The sequence below is a fragment of the Eptatretus burgeri genome, chromosome 10 (assembly GCF_056783735.1).
Source record: "Eptatretus burgeri isolate ZD-2024b chromosome 10, Ebu_testis_v1, whole genome shotgun sequence".
NCBI lineage: Eukaryota > Metazoa > Chordata > Myxini > Myxiniformes > Myxinidae > Eptatretus > Eptatretus burgeri.
This window is the reverse complement of record NC_140970.1, coordinates 74040809-74065487: the sequence shown is the minus strand read 5'-3', so window position 1 is coordinate 74065487 and position 24679 is coordinate 74040809. Positions and strand designations below refer to the sequence as shown.

The 24679-nt window shown below is 42.9% G+C and overlaps 2 long non-coding RNA genes across 3 annotated transcripts in view; one reads left to right on the top strand and one right to left on the bottom strand.

The window, feature by feature from the left end:
- The first annotated feature begins 4683 nt into the window (after positions 1 to 4683).
- LOC147018884 (uncharacterized) lies at positions 4684 to 24483 on the top strand. Of its 2 annotated transcripts, XR_015062571.1 has the most exons (5): positions 4684 to 6678; positions 7505 to 7574; positions 7846 to 8094; positions 21561 to 21739; positions 21891 to 24483. It is a non-coding gene; the product is annotated as an uncharacterized LOC147018884 (long non-coding RNA). The 2 variants fall into 2 exon arrangements; XR_015062570.1 differs by lacking the exon at positions 4684 to 6678 and having other exon boundaries at positions 7436 to 7574.
- The window catches only part of LOC147018883 (uncharacterized), a 31844-nt gene continuing 29053 nt past the window's right edge, over positions 21889 to 24679 (bottom strand). The window contains exon 4 of the long non-coding RNA XR_015062572.1: positions 21889 to 21993. This is a non-coding gene — a long non-coding RNA (uncharacterized LOC147018883). The remainder of the gene's footprint in view (positions 21994 to 24679) is intronic.

Below are 24679 nucleotides of genomic sequence, written 5' to 3'. Positions count from 1 at the left end.
GAAAAATGCAGAATGATAAAGTTTGGTTAATTTGAATGGAAATAGTTTAATGGAAAATTATTCAAATTGTTTCATTGCTTTGTGTTTGTTATAAAACCATTGCATGGTTTACACTATTAGGGAGTGCAATACAATGTATTGGGGCTTGTTTCTCATGTCAAATCTGTTATCCTCCCAATGTTGACCTGAACGATGGAGCACATATATTAAAAAGGTATTGCGAAGTTTTGAGTTTCTCATACGTCTATGACCCTCAGATAAATAATTTGGAAATATACATAAATACGGCCCTTATCTTCTAAAATACTTATTTAATTCTCAATAAAAAAATACCCATAGTTAAAAGAAAATTCATAGAATATTTGACATGTCAAATGATTAAATTATTTTATTTTATTTAAAAATCATGTACACAACTAATATCAGGCTGGATATTTAAGATAATATTTTCATTGTCTTGTATAATTAAAGTAATAAAAATATTACAAAATGCATTTTGAAACGATGAATACTCCCTGTCTTCTAAATTGGCATACTAGCAGACGACAACATTGAAGCAGATCTCCACAGCAAAAGGTACGTATGTTGTTATAGTAAGCATGAAACCGCATTGGAATGTTGCATAATATATGTGCAAGTGACCATGTCATCAATTAAACAAAACGTACCAATAATAGTCGGCGGCAAAGGCAGTGGTATGTGCATTTTTGGTTTAAAGCATGAAACTTGGCACACTTACACATTGACACAAACCTTAAAAAATTAGATATAGAACCCACTTGCCACGGACCAATTAGAGGCCTGGTTACATGTAAAAGTTTTAGGCAGAATAGCATTTATACATTAAATAATAAGATTAATTAATTAAATATAAAATACTTCTGCCTAAAATATTATGTCAGCTCATTTACTATTCTGAATGCAATATTTAAATAATGCCAAAAACATTAGGATTTTTGGTTACCATGGCAACAGAATTACAAGCATTTTAATAGTCTACTTACCGTCCTTATACAAATACAACCCTCCCATTATTTTTCCTAAGATGCATAGTAATAACATATGTGAAAATGAAATTTTTGTTTTAGTCCTTTTGATGATGCTACGAATAATTATTTGTCGACATGCAAGTTGCACAGGAAATGCACCTGCTCCGATGGTAAATAACCAGAAGGTCATCACTATACCCACCTTTAAAAGACTGTTTGGAGATCAATTTTCAGAAGAAGGTGAGTAATGCTACATTCATATCGCAGATTATATACTTCTGCACTCATAATGATAAAAAATACAATCAAAACATGTAAAGAAATGATATAATGGCAAATGAAACCTATCATCAATTTGGAAATCCCCCACTCAAACTTTTGACCAATGTACTACTTTCTACAAGACATGTTATACATGTTATATATTGTGAACCCGAGATGAACTATGCCACAAATCCCAATTTATTTAAATACATATAAAGTCAATGAGATTCATAAAACAAATGGAAAATCTCAACATTCATCTTGTTCTCTAGAATGTCAAGTCACTTATTGCAAGGGAGCAGTCCTAATTTAGATGTGGATACTCGTTCTTGCTTTTGAAGAAATTGTCTTATTACAAGTAGCTGTACATGTAATGTTTGAGATACAAAGATATTCTTGTATTATTCTAGACTGCAACCTTGAGTACATGTTTATTTCTTCCACAGATTATCTAGCACGGTGGAGTCGACTGAATAAATCATGGAACCGGAACACACGAGCGGGAAAAGATCCCGATCTGACACAGATTATTCCAGATGTCTAATTTGTCAGCATGTATCAGAAACTGTGCCGCTCCAACAATTAACGCCACTGGGTTATCCAGCACTTCTTAACGCTGTCACTAAACGAATGGATGAAGTAGCTTTTAGATTGAAACGAGACATTATAGATGAACATAACTTTATGCTACATGAACCAAAAATGCATGCAAAATGTTGTAACAGTTATACAAACCGAAAGACAGTTGAACAGAAAATACGAAATGTTAAGACGACTGTGAACAATTGTGACGAATCAAGCTCTAGTTCCAACACGGCACATATGGGAACAAGGTCAAGTTCTGAGCAACCTATCCGATACAAGCACCAGTGTTTCATTTGTTGCAAAGAGCGAGATAAAAAGTGCGAATGGAAACTCTTGCTCATCACAGATCGAGAAGGGCATAAACCGATTCAACAGAAAGCAAGAAGCCTTCATGATAAAGTCATGCTGAAGATATTACATATGTTTGATAGTGGTAGCACTGACATAGTTGCAGCAGATTTTCGCTATCACCGCTCTTGCATGACATCTTACATGAACAAGAGGATCATTGGCGCAAAACAGCAAGCTGAGAATGATCCATATAATGATGCATTTGAAAAACTGATTTCCGAGATAAAAGTGCCCCTATTTCTTGAGAATAAGTTATTCTATATTACAACCCTACAAAATCAGTACAGGACGAAATATGTTGTGTTATCCTCAGTGCCTACATCTTGAGTGGCTGTGATACAGTCAGCTATCCATTCCAAAGAGGAAAAAAAGCGGGCTTTCAAATGTGCTGTGGACAATCCAGAAAAGCTTCTTCCACTCGCTCGGTATGGCAAACCTGGCGAGAACTTTATCCTTGATGTATCGACTGATGTCATTGAAGTTGCTCGATTCTTCTTTCTGGCCCTCCACACAATCTGATTTTCTGGGTAGTCGATGTCCTGCGCGCACACATTTTCACGACCAAAAAATGTGACCGCAGATGCCTACCTCCTACAGAAGATGCATTTTCCCTTCACTTGCTACAAAGTCTTCAGCAAATGGCTGTGTGTAAGAGTGCTCACATTTCAAAACCAGTTCACCCAATAGCAACTGCATTCGTCAGAGAAATCAGGAATGGCACACTGGTGCCAATAATCATGACAAAGGATCCAAAGCCAAGACCTGTACAGGAAAAGTTCTGTAAATGCAAGAAGAACAACTGTCTTCGAAGCTGCATGTGCACTCGAACCAACTCGAAATGTGTGTTTTGCTTGCCTTTGCATGGGTGACCCACTGAAATGTGGACGCGTTGAAGCAAACCTCTTGATTCCTGATGAGAACTAAATAATGAACTAGTCAGTGGAATATTCATTTTCATTGAGTGCAACATGATACATGTCAAATTTTGCAAGACTTTATAAAAAGAGGTAATTTTACTAAGTGTCATCATGTGAAACTATTTGTATTTATGATATTAGAGATGGTCACAACATAAAAGACACAAAAACAACTCATGCTGTGCATTTATATCGAATCTGTGGTGAGAACAAACATTTAGTCAGAAATTGACAGCCATTTTGCAAAAAATGGTAGCCATATTGAATTTTTCATTAAATTTAATAGTGTGTTTTCTTGTCCAACTTTCAAAGTTCGACTAGTACATATATCAAGCAAGCAACACAATTCTGAAAATGTTTCTTGAAAGACCAAATTATCATCAGTCATGAAAAATGGCAGCCATCTTCATAAGATACAGCGACAAAACATTGGGTTTTTTTACGCCAAAAAAAAAAAAAAGAGTAAACCAAGCAAAGGTTTCGTAACAAACACAAAACACTTGAATAATTGCAATAATACTCAGAATATAATGAACATAGATATCTATCGAAAAATATGGCATACATCTTAGAAAATGGCAGCCATCTTAGAAATATGGTGACCATTTTGAAAACTTTGAGTTATAATTTATAGTGAATACTTTAAAGGATGTTATGTTCTATTAATGTGCCAAGTTTAGTACTATTTTAATTAAAATTACCCAAACTTTATCCTTCTGCATTTTTCACAAGAGACAATTTTTTATTTGAGGGTAGTAGTGATAAAAAAAATGCATTTTTTTTCAATTTTGCAATTCCTCTGACAGAGCAGGCCTCTGAATTCTGTTTCCCAAGGGTCTGAACTTGCAAAAAAAAGTGGCCTGCAAAGTATATCTTTCCATGACAGGTCATCTCAAATTTTGGTGCCCTGGATCCCAGACTATCTCAGCTGACTGCAGTTTCATTTCTTCTTTCTCAGCGCTCATCGCCTCTCTGTTTCACTTCCTCTTTCTCAGCACTTGTCGCCTCTCTGTTTCACTTTCTGCCAATTGCAGACTGACCTCGGTGCTCTCAGTTCCACCTTCTCTTCCTGGCGCTCACTCACCTCAAACCCGACTGGCTCCTCCCTTCAGTTTCACTTCCTTCTCTACGCCACTCCCCCTCTTAGAGCGCTGGGCGGGGCTTATTGTCCAGAGATGGGAAGGAAGAACAAGAAGAACCACTCAGTCCACCACCACTGTAAGAACAAACAGCCTCTTACACCTCCCAATACACATGTAACATCCATTTACCGAACAACCAGGCAAAACATGTATTTAATGAGAGATCTGGACTAATCCTATATTTAATAACATACTAAGGGCCATTTCCATAACACTATATATAAAATATTTTTAATATATATATATATATATATATATATATATATATATATATATATATTAATATATACATATATATATATATACATATATATACATATATATATATATATATATATATATATATATATATATATATATATATATTGTTACGAATTTGGAAACCAAACTGTTAGTTATGATTGTCCCACACCTTAGTGGAAAAGTTATTTTTACAATTGGGGATGCGTGAACACAGACTTGATGCATCTTATGATGAATTTCCTTGTTTTTCCTGTTGCATACAAAATTTACCATGATCACTCAAACAGGGGCATCAAGAAAGTGCATCAGCATTACCAGGGTCTATACCAGGACAATCCAGCCATCCATTGGGACAATATTCTGTGCAGAGCGTTGGTGCTATCTAAGCATTCTCCTTGGGTATTGGGCACAATCCTGGATGGATCGTCACTCCGACACAGGATACCAACAAGCTGGAACTCATTTTGCCAACCTCGGAAGGATGACAGAGATTCAATCCCACCTGGTATTAATTCAACAGCAAGTGGGATTTGAACTCAGGATCCTCGGATCACAAGCCCACCACCCAAAACCATTAAGCCAACACCAGGCATACCACGACAATGTTCTACTCCAAAATCAAATTGTGCTGCAATTTCTCCCAACACCTTGAATTTTGACCTCCTGACTCCTTTATCGAGAGAAGTTATAGCAAGGAGGAATTGCCTATTATTTTCACAAATTATCTCTTTTAAACAGAGAAGTAGAAATGAATTAATGTAGGCAGTATCGCCAATAACTTTTCTAGATACATAGTCATTTCAGCAAACCTTTCCACAAAGTCCTGATAGTAGGACCAAAGATCCAGAAAACCTCATAACTCCTTTACAATTGTGGGCATGGGCTATTCCTCCACTGCCTTCATTTTGACAGGGTCAGTTTCCACACCTTCGCTGCTAATTATATAGCCCAAGTAAGTTACCACTTTGCCAAACAAATTGCACTGACTGGGTGACAATTTTAACCCAGCTTCTCATAACCTGCCAAATACCTCTTTTTAATTTTTGACAGCTGTTTGAAATTTTCAGCATGCACAAGCACGTCATCCAAATAGACCAAACAGGTTTGTCCTGGCATGCCCACTAATACACGTTCCATTAATTGCTCAAAAATATAAGGGGCATTGCACAACGCAAAAGGCATGATGGTGAACCCGTCTTGTCCTTTACCTGCAGAAAAGGCTGTTTTCACCTTTCCTGTCCCATCCATCAACACCTGCCAATAACTGATTTTTAGATCAAGGGTAGCAAACGATTTGGAGCCCAAAACGGTGTTCAGCATGTCATCATTGCTTGGAGGGATAAGAATTTTTGAGCATCACATTGTTTCACTGCTCATAGTCCAAGAAAAAAACGCATTGAACCCAATCTTCTTCTTTATCAAAACAACATGTAACAACTGAGGAATCACCAAAGGTTCAATAATACCTGCTTCCTGCATATTGCTCACCTGTTCCTCAGCTTCCTCCATCTTCGAGATTGTGAGTTTCCAGACGAATGGACGAACAAACCAGGCCTCACCATAGTCAAGTACATGCTTGACAAGGCCTGTCCACTGAACATCCTTGGCTGACTAGGAGAAGACATCCACATTCTTGCCAACCAAATCAAACAATGCTGCTACTCATCATCAAAACCTTCCATACCTCTGTTTTCACTACCTCATGGCAATATCGTCAGATCCAGTTTATCATGTCTTAATTACATCTGGTAAGATTTCACTATGTAGTCGAGCTCCTTTCTGTGGCTGACTCTACCTCATGATAGCCATACTAATTTCCACAATCTCTCTAATCAGGACGCAGGCGGATCCCTTCTCGCCTCTTTTCAAAGTGTGCAATCCCATACACACATTCGTGAGTTCAACTGCTACTTTATTCTCATTCATTTTAATGAAGGTGCAACCCACAACTTCACCATCTTCTCGTAAACCTGCCAGTGGCTCCGTCAAGCTGAATGCCTCTTCCAAGTCTGGCCCATCCACCCATATCGTATGAGTCCTTGGTTGGAGAACAGCAGCTCACTGGTGGGAAGGCATACTCCTCCGACACTTTAGTTGGTTTCGCTTCTGTGGCCTGTTTCTTTCGGCCACATAACCCAGACCACAAAACATGACCCTTGGATCCCTGCACGCAACCTGTACACCGAGGTAAGCTGGTCCACTAGGTCGCTCGGGCTTTGGGTAGTTTGGGAATCACCCTCAAGCCTTTGGAGGCACCCCTGGACTGACAGGGTAAATCTGCAGACCACTGGCAATGGTCACTCCACTGTTTAATGGGTCAGCCTCACAGCATCCCATCTAGTAGTGTGTTTGGCAGCCTCAGTCAGACTGGCCAGCTCCTTAGGTGGAACCACAGCTCCTGAACTAAAATCGCCTCCAGAAATTTCTCCAAGGCGAAGCTTTATTGAGCATCAGCTGCCAACAACACAAATGTTTTCAGAAACAACCGGATAAACCGATGTTTATGCTCTGCAAGCTCCGGCATAGTTGCATCTGGACCTTTTTTAATATTACAAAACTGAGCCCTCACTGGCTTCACTTGGTGCTCCATCAAAACCAATAAATGATAGCCAACACCAATTCTTGGCTGGATGTAGGCCCTCTGGGTATCGCTCTCAGCACCTCAGCAGCTGGCCCTCACAACACAGCTATCAAGGGTACCCTACTCTCTCCTTCTTCTCATTAATTCAAACCATTCATGCAGCCAAATTGGATCAGAAATGCCTCCAAACTGTCTTTCCCATTGTATGTGGTAGGTGGCACATACTTGCCAATTGTCGGCATAATTACCCCACCTGGGCCCACTATAAAATCCTCTATTCCTGACTGGTAAACCTCCATCGAATCTGTGTTTCCATGGAAACCAGTTTGTCACCGGTCCCAATAATTCTGCCATTCCTCATGTGTTTGGTTTTTCTCTGGAATCACCTTTTCACTTATCCCACTTACCTTGAATATGTCCACCTGCCCACAGCACGTGCACTTCGCTCAGGGGGCCCAAATGTGTGCTTCTACCACGTCCTGATACTCCTATTTCACATCACGTAGGTGCTTTTCAACATACCTCTTAATTGTTTCAACCTTCTCTCCCTCGAAATGAACATACTTCTCCATCACTTCATTGCACTTATCCTGCTTTCCATGTTGTTCCTCTACGTCCACCTCATTCACATTTGGCCATATTATTTTTACATCATTTAATTTCTTGCATTTCTTACAGCAATTTCCTACATATTTGCTCATATTTTCTCCATCTTCTTTATGACCTAATTATTCTTCTATTTTTCTTTCTTTCTTTTTTCTTTTTTTTAATAGTGTCAAGATTCGTGGAGGAGCCAGAACACAGAACGGATCAGGATGCAACAGAACGAAAAGAACAGTAGAAAGAGGAGGAAGAAACACACCTACAACAGGTTTGAGGGACAAAACAGAGGGAGACCCGGAGAAACGAGGGACGTGGGAAGAATGAGAGCAAGGGGAGGACACAGGGGATGAACAAGATGGATACAGCCTGAAAGCTCTCAATGAAAGGAGTGGAATGACAAACTGCAAACACGGAAGGAGGTGGGCTTTGGGAGAGTTCGTGGAAGTAGAAAAGATCATGGTTATGGACGGGTGACGACCTGAGATGGTGGTGAACAGCTGTCTTGAAGGAATAAGTTATCGAATTATTTTGTCTGCATGACGGGAGCTTTAAAAATGGTACATTCTACTTCCTTCTTTGATGCTCAATATTTGAGGATGTAACACAGGCGCACCCCATGTGTTGGCATCTCTGGATAGGAAGAAATATCAACTTAATTGCTTCAAGTGAGTGCAGACAGAAAACCGACATCAAAAATCTGGGGTCGCCGGTACCCAGAGCGCTCATGTTTGTCTGAAATCAATTCCGGTGTTGTCTGTGTGCGAAATTTGTGTACGAGCTCCTGTGTGAGCTTGAAAGTGAAACCCTGTATAGTAGAAAAAAATATATATATATATATATATGTATTTCAAAAGAAGTCTACCTCCTCCAGTTTTCAACTGCCCTCTGCCTCCTCTCTTATTACTCCCCACTGTACCTCAACCCATCACCACCAATCCATCTCTCCTCCTCATCCGGCAAGCTCTGCAAGCTCTTCTGCAACCCTCCACACTCTTTCAATAACTCTCCTTACCTCCCCCAGCACTCATCCCTCGTCCTACCCTCCCCCTCCCCTGCACCCAAAACCTCCTTCCCTCCCTCTTCCTTAACAGTGTGGACCTCAAACATTTGGGGCCTTCGCTCAAACCTGACATATATTTCCACACAGGTTACCACTGACAAACAAGACATAATCTGCTCAACAGAAACTTATCTCCTTCAAGACATCTCTCACTCTTAGTTTCTCTCCCTGGTTACTCCTTCCTCCCGTTTGACAGACCTGAGCCTCGTCCTAGCGGCAGAGTTGCTCTCTTCACCAAAGACTCTATTCCTCACTCACCATGCACTACCCTCGCTCCCCCACATCCCCAAGAATACCAATGACTGTGGCTTCCCCTCCACACCCACCTCATATAGATATGTGTGTTGGACCGTCCACCAAACAGTGATGACTCCATTTACACCTCGCTCTCCAAAAATATGGACCAACTTCTATCCTCTCATCCCAACTCTCTCTTCCTGATTCACTGAAGCTTTTGGCAAGGCAGTTGTCCTGAAACAACTTGCCATTACCCTCAGTTGGGTTTGCTTTCCATGAGGCAATCTCAGTTCCTTCCATAAAGCTGGGAACAAGTGTGTATCTACCATCAGGAGAGCCAGAAAACAACATCTTTCAAAGCTCAACTCTGAACTCTCAAACCTCTCTCCCTCCTCCAAATCCTGGTGGCATCTAATCAAATCATTTCTGGTGTGTGTTCCCCCTCCATCCCCTCCCTTACCTCAAAAAGACCGCACTGCTGATACTGCACGTGAAAAGGCTGAATGCTGAAACTCGGTGTTTGCATCGAAATCTTGTGTCCGAAACTCATCACTTTCTGTGCCCACCTTTCCCAGTCTCACACAACTGTCCTTGGACTCTGTGTACTTTTCTCCTGACAAGGTGCAGAGCTTGCTGCCAAACCTCGACTCAGATTCTGCAACCGGTCCAGACGACATCAGCCCACAGGTCCTAAAAACCTGCACCTCTGCTTTTGCTCACCATCTCTCTGTTCTATTCACCCTCTCATTTGCTCAACATCATCTGCCATCTGCTTGGAAATCAGCAAACATGACTGCCCTACATAAAAAAGGTGCAAAAACATGCCTGCAACTTCAGACCAATCACTATTCTCCCAATCATCACCGAAGTTATAGAATCTATCATTCCTTCAGACATTAAATCCTTCCTCTCCTCCAATGGCTTGATTTCCGATCATCAATTTGGTTTCAGACCAGGTCACTCTACCCTGGATATGCTGCTTCTGCTCTCCCAACAATGGACGGAGGTACTCGATGCCGGAAATGAAATCAAAGCCGTATCCCTGGACATATCACGTGCTTTTGACAGTCTGGCACCCTGCCCTGCTCACCAAACTCTATTCCTATGGTATACAAGGCCATCTCCACTCCGAGCTCACAGACTTCCTCTCCTGTCGCAGTCAACATGTAGCCCTAAATGGAGTACTTTAATCCCCTCTTCCTGTCCAAGCTGGAGTTCAAGGCAGGATTCTGCACCCTGTTCTTTTTCTTGTTTTATCAATGATCTCTCCGATTTGGAAAATCCTCTTCATCTCTTTGCTGATGACTTCACCCCCTGCCGTACCGTCTATCATCCCTCAGACCGGCAAGCAGCAGATTCTTCGCTCACTGCAGATCTGGGTAAAATCACAACCCGGTCCAACACGTGGAACATGTCTTTCAATCCAGACAAATCTCACTCTCACGACGTCTCTCCGAAAAGACCATTTAGAAACCACCCCCCCCCATCCACTTTCTCAACAATCCTCTGGAAGAAGTCCTTCCTTTCAAGCTTCTGGGTCTCAGTATCTGCCATGATCTTTTTTGGGAAAGCCACATTTCCAACCTCACCACCAAAGCGAGTCACCGACTGGGCATACTCTGTCGCACAAAGTCCTAACTTGGCACACCTGAGCTCCTGACCACAAACAAAGCTTTCGTCCATAACCTGATGGAGTATGACTCTCCCCTCTGGGCTGGTTCTCCTGCCTTCCACCTTTCTCAGCTTCACGCTGCGGAAACCAAGGCATTTCGGATCAACGGCATCTCCCGCGATGAGGCTCAGTCTTTGGGTCTCTCACTCTCTCACCGCAGGCAGGTAGGTGGTCTTTCTTTCTTCTACCGTCTCCCTCCGGTCTCGACCCCTCTGCTCTGTCTACAATTTGTCTCCACCATATTTCCGCAGGGCGCTCAAGGTCCACCAAAACCCCCTTCTGGTAAAACTACCAAAATCGCAAATCACTGCTCACCTTCACTCTCTCGTTCCTCTTTTTCCCCGCCTTTGGAATAAACTCCCTCACTCTATTCAATCCCATTCTTCCCTCCAGGCCTTCAAAACAGCTGTTCACCTCCACCTCTTATCATCAGGACAAGTCAGTTCAGGTATGGGAGCATGTGCCAGAGCAGCGTGTCGCTGCATCCACTTTCCACCGGTACTACAGGGGCCACCATCTGTCCATCGCCATCTCCTTGATATGCCGATCAACCTGCTCCAACCATTAGGCACGAAGTCAGCCAGTTGGCCTCCTCCACTCACTAAACTCCCTCGCTGAGAGAATCTGGTAAGCAGGATCAGCATCAGGAAAATGAGCCACATGTGCATACAGCCGCAACTGATGCTCAGGGACAATGCAGGTAAAAAATCTCATTTAAGTCTCTCTCAACAACCGCTCGTTGGACACAAAGTCCGACCAGCAATAGCCAAGGATTCTCCGAAGAGACCTGGTGCCAAAGGAATTAGGTCTCTTTCTCAGATCCCTGGCCAGAGTCCAAGTCTCACATCCATAGAGCGAGACTGGAAGCACCAAAGACCTGAAAATTCAGACTTTCGTGCTCCCGCACAGGTACCGGCAGCACCACACACCACGATCCAGTGAATCCATGACTCCCCGGCCTGACCCAGACGTCTGATGACCTCCGACTCACAGCTTGCAGAGACATGAATATCACTGCCAAGATAAGTGAATCTCTCCACGACCTCAACAACCTCACCGCAAACAGCCACAGACAGGATAGCAGCATCCAAGATGTCATTGAAAGCCTGGATCTTAGTTTTGTCCCAAGAAAATCATAATCTCAGCGGCTCAGACTACTTAATCAGCACCTTGAGGGCCCCCAAAACGATATCTAAGGTCTATGCAAAAATGACTGCATCATCTGCGAAATCAAGGTCAGAGATCTTGACATTCCCAAATAATGTACGACAGCTTGATCTCACAGACATCCTCCCCAGAATCCAGTCCGTACAAGAGTTGAAAAGTGCGGAGGCCAGAACACATCCCTGACGAACTCGAGTAACAACTGGAAATAAGTCAGAGATGGTACACCACACTTCACATCACTCTCAGTACCAGAGTAGAGTTCAGACATCAGATCGATCAGGTTTGGTGGCACCCCACGAAGACCAAGAATTCTCCAGAGTGCATCCCGATTCACTGAATCCACCGCTTTACAGAGATCAACATAGGCTGCAAGCAGCCCCTGCCAAAACTCTCGTCTGTGTTTGGTGAGGACCCGAAGAGCAAGGATACGGTCAATCATTGACCTCTTTGGTGTGAAGCCTGACTGTTCTGGACGCTGGTGCTCAAGCAGATGATGACGAACCCTATCAAGAATTATCCGAGCAAAGACCTTGCCCGGCACTGAGAGCAGCGTCACCCCTCGGTAGTTGTTGCAGTCTTGGCGATCACCCTTCCCTTTCCAGAGAGGGATGACAAGGTCACTCTTCCAGTCAGTTGGGATGATGCCTGTGTTCTAGGCAGAGCACAGAACTGCATGCAAGGACGTGTGCAGCATTTCCACCAGCCTTGAGAAGTCCGGCATGGATCAAACAGATCCCTGGAGCTTTACCCCCATTTCAACCGGTTCGCCGGTGCCTGTGTTTCCACAAACAAAGGTGGACCACAGTTGATAGCGGTGATACAATAACTGTTGCTGACCCTCCAGGCGTCCAACTCGACAGCTGGTGGATCAATCTGGAACAACCGCTCAAAGTAGCTGGCCCAGCGGTCCTTCACTTCAGACTCCTCTGTCAAGAGCCTACCACCCTCTGCTCTAACTGTAGTGCTCCGAGGAATTGGGCTTGGATGAACGCAATGCACAAATTCCGCTGTAAGCAGGATGAGAATCACTTAACCACAGGTGATACTCTCCCCCCTCACAGATTCCTCGCATATCGGCCTCCTGGTCCACGCTTAGCGCACATACAGTTTTACGCCTCACCTCCCGAAACAGTTCAGCTCTACCGTTCAGCCTGGCCCTGCGACTCTGGTCAATGGTGTCCCGTGTCAATTGAGACAAAATTCTTCTTTGCCCTACAGTAAGTTCTAATACGTCCGCCGGCAACATCAAGGACGGTGGTCTTGAAGGCACTCCACAACTCTTCAGGATCTCCCAATGCACCCAGAACCCCCAAATCTCCACTCAACTTTTCGCAAACTCCTCAGCTACCCACTCATCCTTGAGCTTGCCAACATCCAGCTTTGGCTGGGATGGTACAATTCTCCTGGATTTAAGCTGCAACTTCAGAGTTGCTACAACAAGGCAGTGGTCAGTATTGAAGAACTGAGCACTCCGGTTGACCGTGCAGTTCTGGATCATCCTCCAGCGACCGTCAACGAGAACATGGTCAATCTCCTTTGCCACACCTCCAGCGTTGGAATACTAACTCCAGTGATAAAATTGTGGGCACTGAAACCATGAACCGGCTACCGCCAGTCCATGATTTCTTACAAAGTCAAGAAACTTAATGCTATTCAGGTTCACAGTTCCAGACCCATGAGGACCAACACATGTCTCATAACTATCCCTATCAGTTCCAGTCGATGCATTGAAATCCCCCAAGACTGGAAGACTGGAAGACCAATCTCGCCTGGGGCGTTGATCAACCACAGACTATCACGTGGCACAGAATGTGACCTTCATGGTGAGATCACTCGCCTCAGTCGGAGCATAAACAGAGACCTGGAAAATAAGACCCAAGGAGTGACAAATCCTTTGTCTCGTAATACGCTCGTTGAACGGTGTTACCTCAATTATCATTGGAGTCAGCTTATTGGACACAGCGACAGCAACTCCTTGGGCATGGTAAGCATCAGAGTGACCAGAACAACAGTTTGTGGAACCAATCGCCATGATCTCGCCACAAACCGGTCCCCGAACCTCAGAGAGTGCTGCAATACCGATGTCCAAACGCTTGAGCTCAGAAGATAACAAAGACAGGTGATCATCCTCTCTTAGGGATAGGACATTCCAGGCACCCACCCGAAGGGACCGCCTCAGGTTAACCCAAAGACACCGCCGTCTAGTGGACGACACCTCAGCACCAATCCCACACACTCTTCCGCAATCTGACCCAGGGATGTTACCCCGTGGTTTCCCTCCTGTCATCAAAGATTGGGGGTCCCGAAGGCTTTGCCCCAATCCCGTCACCCGGTGAGCTGCCCTGCGAAGGGAAGCTGCACAGGACATACTCCCACGAAGTGAATTTTCAAGATTTTTTTATGCTTCGAAATGTTTTGTGGAATGAAGGGTTTTACGGTGGCTGGAGTGCAAATCCTGCCACCAACCTCCTAATAAGAAGGAACCCAACTGCAGGATAACGTCCACCGACACACCTGGGCACTAGATATGGATGGCCGTTGTCTCACAAGGAGCTCCTCCGTCCTTTGACAGGTTTTGTTTTTAATCCTGCTGGGTGTCCATATCCAAACACCCTCCTCACCAGGAAAGCTGGTGGGGAAAATGGTTTAGTCACCGACAACCCGACCATGGAACAAGTTAGTACAGGTTTACATGGTACCTGTACCAAGTCACAGATCTGATCTGGCCTGACCTGACACTTGGGTCTTATCATCCCCCATCCAAATCCTTGATCTTTTCTACCCACGTTAATCCACCCCAAACTCACCTCCTTCAAATTCCCTGCTTTCCTTCATGAAAGTCCCTGTCATGTACATCTTGTATGCCCAGTGTTCCCCACCCCATCCCTCTCCCTTCTACAGATCTCCTAATGTCTCTGTTCCCCACTGTTTTGTCCTTCCCACTCCCGGCCCGATTGTCTCATGCCCCCCTTGCTTGGCGTTGTGCGTTAGCTCTCATACGAGCCTCGACAAAGGTATACAAAAAACAAGGACAAGTGTGTCCACGAGCAGCGTCCTCAAGGTTTTGTCAGCTAAAAAAAAAAAAAAAAAAACAACAACAACTTCCGATATTTCCTCACGTGCATTAATTAAGCCAATAGCAAAACACATCAATGTATTTACGATATATCGTGTATTTACAAAATAAATGATGTATTTACGAAATTACGATACGATAAATGGATTAATCTCTAAATAGTAACGTAAACTTTTCGAAACTTTCAAGCAAATGTCCGAATATATTTAAAAGTTCATGATAGATGCTCTCAAAAGGCACCGTCTATGTGAGGATGTGTACATGTGCTCTGTATTTAAGGAGATCCAGATCTTGTATATACAAGAGCCAAGTCCGAGAGAAAGAAGCAAAAGAAAAAGAAAAAGAAAAAGAAAAAGAAAAAGAAGAACAACAACAACAACAACAACACCGCTGCTCTCCATGAGCAGCATTCACTAAGTGAGATGCTGCCAAAAAAAAAAATTCAGTGACCTGAAGTATAAATCCTCTTCAAATTTCAAGTCAATTGGATGAAAAATGGGGATTTAAAAAATCTCACCAAAGTTATTGAACTTTGGCCTATGTTCACCTTTTGACCTGAAAAACAATAGGCTTCTTCCTTATGACAAATTCTACCATATGGTGAGGTTTTGTGAAGATCGGTTTGAAATTGTGACCTGAAGGTGACAAACAGACAAAGACAGACAGACAAGCCGGTCAACGGACATGAGTAGTCGACTACCCAATAGAACCTGATGCGATGGGCCCTTTCAATGGGGAATGACCTGAGGATCAAGCACAAGAAAATTCATGATTCGAGCTTCAAGGGTTAATGCTGCAGATTGTTTTTTCGTTAAAATACCCCCACATTTAGAGGTTTTTCGGCCATTGCAAGGCAACGGAGGGGTCCATAGCAACGGTTCTCATTTGCACACAACTCGGTCATGGTATGAACCGACCAACCAAGTTTCATCGAAATCGCCATTTTCAATACTGATAATAAGGGAAGAACAAATCTCAAAAAAAAAAAATTTCGACTTGATCGACTACCCAACAGACAGACAGACAAACAAACATATCGACGGAAATACTGGCAATGAGTGTAGAAAATTTTTCAAAAAAATCTCAATACATTGGACTACGCAACAGAATAACAAAATCGACTAACCAATATAGTTGAAAAATCTTCGATTTTGAAAGGAACAAACAGACAGAGAGGGGTGAAAACATAACCTCCTTCACCTTCAGTGGCGGAGGTAATAGACGGCCCAGTATTGGAATTCTTGTGAACTTCCCAAGAATGGCAAAAGGCACAACCACAAATAAAACAAACCCAATGTGCTCTTCCAACAACGAACCTTCCCAGAATCTAAAATGGTCACTTTAATGAACAGTGCAACCGAATACAGAGTTGCATTTTCCCCAAACTAGCAGAAACATGTGCCTTCCATAAACAATTTATCTTTCTCGTCATGTCCGATTGAAATATCACAATAAACATGTTAACATAAATTATCTCCCACCAGAAATGTTTTCACATCTCTCGTTTAAAAGTCAAAACCAAAATAGACACAAACCTCAGGACAAAATCGCCAAGCGATATCATTCTGAGAAAGTGGAGTCCATAGAACACCTTACCCGATGCAGTCAAGTTTGATTGGTCGATATGATGTAAAATGCCGTAATATTTTGTCCAGGTACTGCTAAACGGAAAGGTTTTGAAAATGCCAAAAAAGTTTTATGTTCTACAATGTACAATTATATAATTCAAGTGAAATTTTAAAAAGTTTTAAAGGTTGGAGAAAATTTTTTTCTGACAGTTTACCACCGTTGATGTGGTGTCTTTTGCACAACAATATTTATCATATTACATTAGTCGTTCGTGTCTGTTGTTTGTGTCCTTTATGATGTCCTTAAAAACAGTAACTTGACTATTTGGAATAATGTTCAATTTTGTTTGACTGCCAGACAGGCATTCAGACTCAAGTCAAGAATGACTGCACTGTGGTCACAACCTACGACAAAATTCAGTAAAAGCTGAGAAGGAAACACGCATTTAAAGCACTCTTAAAAGCCCTTTGCATTGTACGTCTTTGAAGAGTGCTCTTTTCTTCTTTTTTTTCCTGCTTCTGTTGTTTAATTGAGAAACACCTTTAATGCATTCTTGAAAGATTAACTCGACACCTCTCATCCATATCAGCCTCCGCCACACTTACAGGTATATCAGAATGAGCTAATTTATCACACGGTCATGGATGTTTAACCCCAATATGGAGCCGTTCAAAAAGTATGTAACACTAATTTTTTTTTACGGAGGTGCATACCATGCATGCTGCCAGGCTTGATTAAACCTGGATAATTATTTTTATTAGCTCGCCAATTCGAAGAACAGAGAGCTATAACGATACCCCCGGCATGAGCGTAAAAATGTTAAAGTTTTTGGTGCAAGTTATTTCCTTTCTAATGTTTTTATCTACCACACTATTTTTTACTGATTACAATATACAAATACATATATTGCTTTAAAATTATTTGGATCAGACTTCACTGCAATGCTTTATAAAAAATATTATTAGACTAGTCTTTTCACCAGAGAGTTGGTGTCAAAGCCACCGAATGCTCGCCTGTTTATACATTTATCGTTTTTAAAAGATGAGTCTAATAATATTTTTTATAAAGCATTGCAGTGAAGTCTGATCCAAATAATTTTAAAGCAATATATGTATTTGTATATTGTAATCAATAAAAAAAGTGTGGTTGATAAAAACATTAGAAAGGAAATAACTTGCACCAAAAACTTTGTAATATTTCACGCTCACGCTGACGCTCATGCTCACGCCGAGGGTATCGCTATAGCTCTGTTCTTCGAATAGGCAAGCTAAAAACGATAAATGTACAAACAGGTGAGCATTGGGTGGCTTTGACACCAACTCTCTGGTTCGACATATGCTTAGATTTTTCTGGGTCCCTAATCATGATTAACACTCGACCCAAACAAAGCCAATGGAAAGCTGACGCAACAAACCCGGGCAGTGTATAGTGATCAGCAGAGGCCTGCAGGCCTGATGCGTTAGGCCCAACAGAAAACCAAGATGGCAGGCATACCATTTGGTCTTGTTGGTATGATGGGTGGAGTCAAGCAAAATATTCCGGTCTGCTCCAACAGTCGTCACACCAATGAGTACACATTTAAAAGAAAGCAGCAGCAGCAGCAGCAGCAGCAGCAGCAGCAGCAACAGCAGCAGCAGCAGCAGCAGCAGCAGCAGCAGCAGCAGCAGCAGCAGCAGCAGCAGCAGCAGCAGCAGCAGCAGCAGCAGCAGCAGCAGCAGCAGCAGCAGCAGCAGCAGCAGCAGCAGCAGCAGCAGCAGCAGCAGCAGCAGCAGCAGCAGCAGCAGCAGCAGCAGCAGCAGCAGCAGCAGCAGCAGCAGCAGCAGCAGCAGCAGCAGCAGCAGCAGCAGCAGCAGCAGCAGCAGCAGCAGCAGCAGCAGCAGCAGCAGCAGCAGCAGCAGCACAAAGTGAAAACCAATACACTGTATTGCTAAACTTCAGGTTCATTTTTCGATTTATGTTTCGTTTTTCAAAGTATAACATTCAATTTAAATCAAGTTCTTCGATCATAAGCTGACGTTTGTAGACAGTCAGTAAGAAGTGTACCAATTATTGCATCATCGCGCTTTTCACTTCGTGCGTGCATCGTCACAAACAGGTAGCCACATGAACAGGTGACCTCGGATTTGAATCGTTAACCGGTTTCAGGTGAATCATGAATTAAAATCACTTTATCTATTCCGAATCGCTTTAGTGGAGAATGAGTAGACAGTAGATCAGCTCATGAATCAATTTTTTTTAATCACGGCACTTCAACACTTGATCCAAATCGGCTTTTGTAACATGGACGGATTCCAACAACAATTTTGTGATGTTGCACAGAACAACCGCCCTGGAAAGATAGGTGCTCTGCTTACAGAGCTGTCTGAGCTGTGTACTCAGGTTTCCATTCCCGACCCGATTAGTAACCGTCATCCAGGTGCTTTGCAGGTAGAGATTTACATCGATCGATGTGCCTTCCTTATGAGGGAAACGTTAAGCAGACTGTCCTCTGTGCTTGCATTTGCTTGTAAACGTCAATGAACATTTAGAAAAGGGTAGGTCATTGTTTCATGCTGGGCAAATTCTAAAATCCTAATCTGATCCGTGGGCTGCCTGTCCAATGGGTTGGCGCTTGGCTTGCTTCCTTCCCTTTGTGCTGTGTAGTGTGGGTTCGATTCCCAACCTGACTTTCGGTGGACGTTAAGCCGGGTCTGCGGTCTACTTGCATGAGTTGGTGGATGTTAAAGATCCCCCCAGTGTCTTTCACGAAGAGTAGGTAAATTATCGCTCACACCCTGAACCATTTTTATAATTCGAGCAAAATCACCTTCAGTCAAAAGTCAAAACCGTTCCCTGCCCATTGGGCCCGGTAAGGTAGTTGTAGTTGTGTGCTACGCTCAGCAGCATCCTCTGATGAAGTAGCGCTCACTGTTCAGTTTTGGTTAAAGCTGCGGTAACACTCGCGACCAAGTTTGCTTGTCCCCCCCCCACCCCCGAAAAAGGATCGTATGGGATGGAACACCTGTAACAATACCTGCATTGCTATACAAGTGTAATTAAGCGTCTTCACAATCTTTGTATACAGAAATAAATAATTCACATGAAGTTTCTTCTTCTTTTCTTGTAAAAAAGACAGGGAGGTTGTCATAAATGCAGGACATTCGGTGAATTCAACTAAAAGCAAAGAAAGAATTTCAAGTTGATATCATGCCTCTCCCCCTAAAAACATGCAGACACAGATCTTTCAGGTAATAGAGAGAACCCCATAAATGGAGACGGTGACATCGTATGCCTGGTGTTGGCTTAATGGTTAGGGTGGTGAGCTTGGGATGGTGGGATCCTGATTCCAAATCCTGCTCGGATGTTGAATTAATACCGGGTGGGGTTGATTCTACCTGTCATCCTTCTGAGGTCGGCAAAATGAGTGCCAGCTTGCTGATGTCCTGTCTTGGAGTGGCGACCCGTCCAGTATTGTTCTCCATAGCCAAGGAGACTGCTTAGACAACACCAACACTGTGTAGAGAGTATGTTCCCAATAGATGGATGGTAGCGTTATGGCAGGGACATTTTACTGTCATTCCAGGGTTTGTAGGTTGGAATTCCTTCCCAGCAGCAGTCTTAAGGATTATAGAGTCAGGATAATGACCATGTCACGAGGATTATCAATTTCTTCAATCTCTGTTAGACCCCCCTCATTGGAGGTCATCGGTGAACTATCAGCAAAACCTGGTCGAGTCTCCACACGATGCCAGTCCAGACTTGCTTTCATGAGAGCCTCTTACATACCCTCAGGGCAACCTTGGATTGGTTGATGGAAAGGAGGAACACCCAAATACCACTAAATGAGTAACCAAAAAGCCATAATAAAGACCTTAACAATGCTCAAAAAAAATAAACAACCCCCACAAGTCATAGGTGTCAAATAAAATAATCTGTTTACATGCTTGATGTGAGTAGTTTGGAGCAATTCGCTGGATAAACATCATGCGATTTACAAACATCACGTGATTTACCAACGGTACGGTCTAGATTATGAAGGGTTGGTGCTTTCTTTCACTGAAGATCGTTGTTTTCAAATTAAAAACAAGGTCTGCACACATATGCTCCTCACATGTATTTTATGATATTAGTTTTGTTCAACTCAAACTTTAAAAGTGAAATTAAGAGTAGCCGACTGTATCGATGGAATGCTAAAATGACCCTCTGACCTCTCCTCTCCTCTCCTCATGATCATGATGCACCGTAGGTGTACCGAGTACAACTCTTCAGCGAGTTGTGTTTATATCATTTGTTTTAATAAGGGTAGAACGTGATGGGCAGCTGGGTGGAAGTCGTTACTCTTAATTCTTCCTTTTCCCTTCAACGACAATGCATCAAAAGCTTCAAGTCATAAGAACCACCAAAATTTCATTCCCGCATAAATCACAGAGGAAACCCGGGAGTGGACGATTGGGGTTGGGGGATTCAGGGGGTTGTTCTTATGCTGGATTCACAAGTAAGTAACCCCCCCCCACCCCTTCCCCATCCCCCAGGATGTCCCCGGTGAATGTAATTCGCACGTCCGGATGAACAACCACGCCTTAGCAATAGTGCATCACAAAAGGCCTCTCTATTCTCTGTTTCCTTCGCTTTGCGATACCCAGCGAGGATGTACAAAGACCACTCACAAAGGTGTGAAATTCCCCCCCCCCCCTTTTGGCACAGTGGGTTCATGCAGCTTAGACTCGCCAAGTTCGACCCACAGCTCATTCGGAAAGTGTCCGATCAGTCGGGCGAAAGATCACACAACCACAAAGACGTTTCCTCTTATATTAAGGCTGAACACAAACAGGGGCTTTTTGCGCTCTCGAGGGTGCTTAAGCATCATTGCAGACCCTCACCAAGTCATCAGGACCTGCATTGTGTGGTTTTGTGTGCTGGTGTTATGTAATTAATATTAGATGTAATTACACATAATAAGTTCCAATATGTAATTAATACATAATTAATAGACGTTGCAATGCTGCGTAATTAATAGACTTAATCTATTTTTCAATAGTACAGAATTAAGACATACTCAGGTTCCAATGGTACGTAATTAGTAGACGTCTGTTCCACCACTCACTCTTCTTTGCCCTCAATGCAGGACACACCGATTTTACAACCACAATAAACTTCACTCAGCCCAACTACATCCCATTTCATGTTGCCGTGTTCTTCTTCCAAGATTTTCATATCTTTCTATGCTTCGGAGGCCAAGCAGATTGGCAAACATTGCATCACAATGCAACTGCATGAAATGTACACCATCAAGCTTCTAAAAAGGTATCTCTCCATCCAATGAAATTTGAACTGCAAGGGCTTGTTCATGTTATAATTACACTGATAATTGAGAAACAAAGCAACATTGCTCGTTAGAGACATTCAAAAATTCAGTTTTTTTTCCCCCTCCTCCAACCCCCCCCCCCCCCAACAGGACCTTCTGAAGTGTTGAAAAGGAAACGTGGCTGGTGATGCACGCACACACCGTGACAACTGATGGTACACGCACCATGATGCAGGTGATCCTCGCAGCAAACCTATGGCCAAGAATGAAAAAGAAGTGGGAAACGTCAACGGCAATTGATGCAAACATCTCATTTACAAAACCCAAGCAGCGTGCAAGAAATCATGGAATTCATTCAAAAGCTCCCGAATTCAATTTTCGGTACAATCTATTTACCTCCACCACCAAAGGCGGACGGAGGCCATGTTTTCACCCTGTATTTCTGTCTGTTTGTGAACAGGATATCTCAAAAAGTTGTGGACGGATTCAGACCAAATTTGGTGAAGACCTTGGGTATGTGACAAAGACGAAACGATTCGATTTTGGTGAAGATCCGAATCCGAATCTGGATCAGGGAATTTTTTTTGAGCGATTTTTCACCATTGAGTGATTTCACGATATAAAGCACTATGTTTCAAAAAGTTGTGGACGGATTCGGACGGAACTTGGTGGATGAGTTGCTTGGGTGCCAAAAACAAACCGATTAAATTTTAGTTCAGTTCAGAATCCAGATCCGGCCTATCAGTGGGACACAAAACGTAAACTAATCAGCCTGGCGGAGGTATGCGCTCAACCGAGTGGCCATTCTCGTTCAAACTGAGACTTCTATCTGTTAATTCTCACAACATCGTCCACTTTCAATTAAGCTTTCTTATCAAAGATTTGTTTTTTGTATTCTAGTTTGTCAATGTCTCCGAGGGTTTTGGTTTGGTCTGGAACGGTGTTGTTGCATTCATTTTTGAGACCGATGTGCATGGATTTCTCAGCACCCAATTCATTTTAGCATTTACCTGATAAAACAATCAACAATGAAAACAGTGATGCACAGTCGTAAGCTTTAGATTCCATTTTTTTTTATTGTACCATTTGTTAGGTCGATTCACACATGGAAGTTGTGTGCATATTCAGAAGTTACAAAGTAAACGAAGAAAGACAAGGTGTGAAAGAAAGCAGAAACTGTCCCCAATTTATAAGAGTTTGAGTGTAATGGCAGAACATCATGGAGGACAGCAGGCAAGGCCCCCCAAGGCCCCTCAAGGCGTTAAGGAACCGTATTGATTTGTGGAAGTAGAAATAGAGGAGAACATGATGCTCTTATCCGGTCGGTTCTCCCGATTATGCATCAATCCAGCGATAGAGAGACACCACGGTGTGCACAAAGCACATCAATGGCATCCACTATGACGGACGATCCTATAAAAATGAAACAAAATTAACATTTTCTGTGTACTAGTGTATTCCCATGCATTGCAAATGCTTCATAGAACTTTATTTTGATGGATTGCATACAATGCTAAACTTTCAGAGTCTGTGCTGCTGATTAAAATGGCCCTGCAAGTATTCCATTCACTTGGGACAATGCTTTTCATTCCACCTGTGTGTTAATAACTCAAGTGATCAGAAGAATAAATGCTTGCCCCTTGTTAAGTGTCGCTGTATCAAATTGTAATTTGGCCTGATGAGCTCATTATTGCAAAGGCAAAACAAGTGTGGGACCTTCAGGATATCTGGAGCTGTTATAGTTGGACAATGTGTTTGCTGCAAGAAGGTACTCAGTTGTTAAAATTGCAAGCAAAAGAAAGGCGTGACTCTATTCTGTATCCCCAAATAAAGTAACCCAGAAAGGAATCACATCACAAAGTAACGGCTGCTTGACTCGTGACTGTGAAACATGTTGAAAACATTTAAATGTGGTGAAAATAATGGGCATACTGGTCCATCAGGCAAAGTCTTTGCTTGGCACACCTGAACTCTTATCCACCAACAGTCTTCTTCCGTTGTTTGATTGTACTGCTCTCCCCTCTCGCCTGGCTGCGCTGACTCATCTGTCTCAGCTTAACGCCGTGGAAACCAAGGCCTTCAAAGATCATTGGAATCTCCTGTGATGAAGCTCAGTCTATGGGCCGATTACTTTGAAATCACAGACAGGTTGGTGATCTCTCTGTCTTCTACCGCCTCCTTTCTGGTCTTGTACCCTTTGCCCTGTCCATCCTCCACGGCCCACCTCGCCCAGGTTGTGGTGTGCCAGCAACTATCCCTTCTGGTGAAACTCCCTAAAACAAAGATCACTGCTCATCTCCACTTATTCGTTCATATTTTTCCCACCTGCAGAACAAACCAACACATTCTCTTCAATCTCATACTTTCCTCTCCCTTCCCCTTCCAAGTCTTTAAGACAGCTGTTCAACACCATCCCAGATCATCCCCAAAACCATGATCCTTTCTACCCCCCCCCCACCAATAACCCCTCCTTTTCCCTTAGCATGTACTCAACTCCTGCAACCATTTCTAGTGTGTCAGCTGTATGAACCCGACCCAAGCGAGCAACATCTGCCACACTGGATACTCCACTTTTACACTTCCTGTCCCAGTCGTACATCTACTGTAGCAATAAACATGTCATCATGTTGAATTTTTATTCTGCGATGGATTTCACTGGGATGCACATCCTCACTTCCCAAGAAACGGATAATAGAACGTTACTCCTCCCTGGTGCATGCTTCCAAGGGAGCCGCCATCTTGGAACTGCTCCACTGACATCACATGTTCAATGGTAACAGATCTAAAACAGGCAAAACATGACTCTTACCCATAGATATAACAGATGTCATCTGCAACTACACACATTACATTCTCTGTAATGTTTAACTTTAAGAGTTACTTATAGAATATATATATATATATATATATAATTACAGCTGTGGAAATTCACAATACAA